Genomic DNA, 4,985 nt, shown 5'->3' on the forward strand with positions numbered 1-4,985 from the left:
CTTAGTCTTGTGCTGGGAAGAAAGCTTATCAATCCTCAACATCAGCTTTTCTCCCTCCCAGCATAACCCTCTGCCTCCTTCTTTAGAGTAGCTAGTGAAGCCTTCATCTCATCCCTCTTCTTCGAGAAGACATCATATTCTCGCATCCTCTTGCGAAATCGGGATACACCCTCTGGAAGCAAGGCAACAAGGTTACAAGCACCCATTACCATTTTTCGAAATCATCAAGTCATCATCCATAGATGAGCAAGAACCTCGAACAACAGGAGAATCAAAGTGGGTAAGAACATCCTCACAAACGGATGAAGGCTTGAAGCTGTCACCAACTGTGACCTTCCAATCCGGCACATAAACCTCCCCTGGATTAACATTGGTGGAACCTTCACCACCCTTCCCGGAACCCTTCAAGCTCACAACCTTTTTACCCGCCAAACCACCAAGGGCCGTCCCTTGTCCTTTTTGATTTTCCCCAACCCCAACTTCTAAATCATCTGAAGCTTCTATGTCATTACTTAGTTCCACTGGCTCAGAAGCCGATGGTTGGTCAGCAGTCTTTATCAAACAGCAGCTCGAACGACGAGTAGAGACTTTGGAAGCAACAAATTTGGTGAAACCCTTGACATTGGGAACGTTCACATAGCCTGAACCCTCGAACCTATGTTTAGTGCCCCTAACAACAACATCTTCGCCGGATGTAGCCTCGACATCTCCAAACACAACATCAGATGTGTCATTGCTCTTGATAAAGTCTAAGGCAAATATAACTGCAACAAATAAAATATAACATAAGCAGAAAATACAAAATATCATACCTTGATCATCTCTCACGAGCACAGGGTCACGATCCAGCTTGTCCCACAACTTGCTAACATCCATCAGCACTAAAAGTTGTTCGGGAAAAGGACAAAGCCTGGAAGGACACCCCCTAATAAACTTCAACAACCATCTATCTCGTGTTTGAAAGGTTCAAGTTCATTCAAAATAGCATAAGGATGCCTCCAAACAAGCCTGAAAGGAACAATGGACTCAGAAATCCAGGAAAATCGGTCCTTCCAAGAACCAAGGGTAGTAACCATAGACGAAATTAAACACACATCAACCTGAGATGTTTCAAAGGTAAAACAATCGCCGTTCTTGGCTAACTGAAAGAAACGGCGGAACAACAACAACGATAGGTCATACCCTATCGCTAGACACAAAACATCAAAGTGTAAAACCCTAGCAAGACCTTAAGGGTGTAACTGAACAAACGACAGCCGATAATACTCTAATATTCATAACAAAGACTGAAAACGGATGACACAAGTTGGAAAACTCGAAATGACAACAATAAAGAGCAATCGAACCAGCGGGACACTGATCGATCGATTTATCTAAACCCGGAGCCACCGGATTAAACTTTGGATCGATCCCCCATTATTTACAAAAAGCCCCAACTTCCTCTAGTGAGACAAGAATAACTCACATAAATATCTTTGCTAGCACCCAGGAGAGACGATCGAAAGAAAAAATAAAGTGAAGTCTAGGCAATTATTATTACGCAAAAGGCAAAAAACTGCCATCCATCACATTAACTGTCATTTCAAAATTCAAATCCAAAAAACTTAGACGCCTGATAACCTTTCAAGCCTTGAAGCCTTTAAGCAATAAAAATCGTGTACAAAAGTCAGAAGCATTTGAGCTTACACCCCAAATACCTCTGACTTGGGGGGCTGATGACGAGGGTAGCTCAAACCTTAATAACCTGATTAGAGACACAACAACTTAAAAGGTTCGGAAATAGTCTAACGGTTATGAACAGTAAAAAGACAAGTCAGAGCCTTGTCACATCACCCTCTGCGTGTCCAACACTCTCAGCCGTAAAAGAGAGTATGTACAGAGAGAACAACCTTTTATCCGCAGGTCTAAACCCTTCAACCCCCAAATGGGCAAGTCCCTCACTGTAGCCAAGGATCATTGGTCAAAGGCTTCCTCTTATAAAAGATTCTTTCCCTATAAATAACAGCCTCTTGCCATTCATTCCAGCCATTCCAGATCAATTCAGATCACCCTTGATCTCTGATCTTACTTCTCCTCTCTAGAACTTGCTCCATGCTTGTTCTATTCTCGGCTCACTACAATATTATCTCACATAACATAGACATTCTGGGTTGAACCCTTCAATCCAGAATTCAAGGTGAATAATAACAAAGTGATCCGCCTCCACGTGCTACAAATGTGGGGGGACCCCACGACCTGCGTTAGGCTAATCGAAACCTTGAACCCTTTTACCCCTGAGATATCGCTACAGGCCTTGGTCTTGTATTTGTTGCATCAACAAGGAGCTAATGTGAGGCTAACTCACTTGGTAGAGGGATATGTTTTTTTAGGGGAGGTCCTAGATTCGAACCTAATCAAGAGGAAATAATTTAGAATTCTTAGTGTATAGGAGTAACATTTGTTGTTAAAAAAATCTAGTTTTATGTGTTAATAAAGGAAATAACTTTTGGTTTGTTACATTTTATAACATTATAAGTATCTATTAGAAAGGAAGGGACACTCTAGGGTAAGTAGCATAGCCTCGACCAACTACCACTCCCCAACTCAAAAGTACACCAAGTACTCATTAATTATTAAGTGGTGGCACTTACCCATGCCATAAACTTAATATTTTAATTAAATGTGGTCAAATGGGTTTAAAGGTCAAAAAGGCATCAAAGAAGACAAATGTGAAGCGGGTACTTATGCTGGCTAAGAGAACCCGCCCAGGCAACCCTTGGGGGTGGCGGCAGTGTGTTGGCATGGGTACTTACCCTCAATGCCCTACCCGTTTAGTGCCCGTTTAGTGCCCCGTCCCCCTTTGCTTGTTACAATTTTGTGACTTGTAAGCATGGACCACTTGACCTTAATCTTTGATTATATGATTAAAAGATCTTGACCCATCTTATTGTATGACTCAAATCAGTAATATTAAATGTTTGTTAAAATTAAAGTAAAAAGGTGAATAGACTAACTTCGTTTCTAAATTTGTTTTTTTTTGTTAAATGGCTTCATCCAATGGTCGGGGACTCCCATGCACCCAACAACTACTTCCCCATGCCTCGTGTCCGTGACTCCAGTCGAGTCCCCACCCCTTGCCTTGATCGTGCCCCTCTGTGGCAATGTGCGTGTCTAACGCCCTGCTGAGGTGGTACAGTTGGCACCCCCAACTAAACCCATAACACATAGCCTAATAGATACTATTCATATTCAAGTCTTCCGCTCCATCTTCATCTTTAATTTTTAGAACTTTCACCTATTTTCCTCTTCCATCTAAATCTCTGTGTTTGTCTCCAAAATTAGAATTATTGCTAAAGTGAAATAGTGAATCTCCATTCACTATCAACATCTCCAAAGTTTAAAGAGTATACTTTAAGCATTTCGATTTATAGTTCAAGCACTAAAGAAAGAGAAAGAAATAACAACACAGAGATACAAATGGAAAATGGGATGAAATTTAGAAGAGTTAATCGTGTTTTTCATTTTTGTAGTTTGTAAAAAATCACTATTTCAGTCCATTAGTTTAAAAATTGTCAAAACAAGACATTGTGGTTTCACTTTCATAACTAATACAGTCCCCCCTCACTAACGCTATTCAGTTATTCTGTTAGTTTATTTGAAATGACCATATTGCCTTTTTATTAAATTAAAAAAAAATAAAGAGTTAGTTACGTTTTTCGTCCCTGTGGTTTGTTGAAAATAACCGTTACAGTCCATTAGTTTTAAAAATTGCCAAAATAGTACCAATGTTTTCATAACTTCCAACTTCAACTCACCAACAATGGCGGTTAACAACTTCATTTATCTAGTATCCTTTGCTCTACTATTCACTCTTTCTTTTTCCTCAAATCCAGCTAGAAGATCACCTGCTCCGATTCCACACCCTCTCCACTTCATCCATCTTCAACACCTCTCACCACTACACACACATACCTGAACAATGACCACCTCCACCACCTATCATGCCCATCACCATCATCAAACTACCACCTACCCCTACCCAACACCCCATGGCCATTCTCTTCAACCAAATCATCAGCCAACTCCTTTTCTACTGATGAATTCTACCAATTCTGACCACTACACAGAGCATCGCCCATACATCATCTCCACCCCTCAAGTTTTCAGGTAGGCCTCAAGTTTTCCTACTGATGTCGATTATGATAGGGAAAATTAGGTGGTCGGATCTGAATAAACATGGAGAGTGAAAAGTAAAGTTAAGGATACTGTACTGTTTTGGCAATTTTTAGAACTAATGGACTGTAATGGTAACCATAGGGGCGAAAAACATAACTAACTCTTAATTTATTTTAATTTTAATAACATGAGCATTATGGTCATTTCAAATAAAGTAACAGAATAACTGGATGACGTTAGTGTGGGTGGACTGTAATAGCTACGAAAGTGAAACCAGATGGACTGTTTTGGCAATATTTAAACTAATGTACTGCTCAAAAATGATTTTTGACGAACCACAGTAACGAAAAACATAATTAACTCAATTTCGAAAAAGGTGATTTTATAAAGATGGGATTAAATTACAAGTTTTGTCCTTTATGTTTATATCAAATTTCAGGTTGTGTCATTTGGGGTAAAAGTTGACAAGTTTTGTACTTAATATGTCAAAATCCTGCACATTATGTCCTTTAGCCCTAACCAAGTTAGATTTTTGGTTAAATCTGGTCATGGGCCTTGCGCATGAGGGTATTCTTGTCATTTCACCTCCCGAAGGACTATTGAGTAAATAACTTATATCTAGGGACTAATTCTTCCAATAAATAAAAGAATAAAGTATAAATAAAAAATCTCGCACTCTCTCTCTAATTCTCTCTTTTTCTAAAAATACCTCACTCCTCTTTCTCATCCTCTTACACTACCAATTTCGTCAACAACTTCCGGCATCACCGTCGTACCTCTTCTGGCCACCACCACCACAATCCACCACCTATTATTCTCCATCACATCCT

The sequence above is a fragment of the Helianthus annuus genome, chromosome 9 (genome assembly GCF_002127325.2).
Source record: "Helianthus annuus cultivar XRQ/B chromosome 9, HanXRQr2.0-SUNRISE, whole genome shotgun sequence".
NCBI classification, from domain to species: Eukaryota; Viridiplantae; Streptophyta; class Magnoliopsida; order Asterales; family Asteraceae; genus Helianthus; species Helianthus annuus.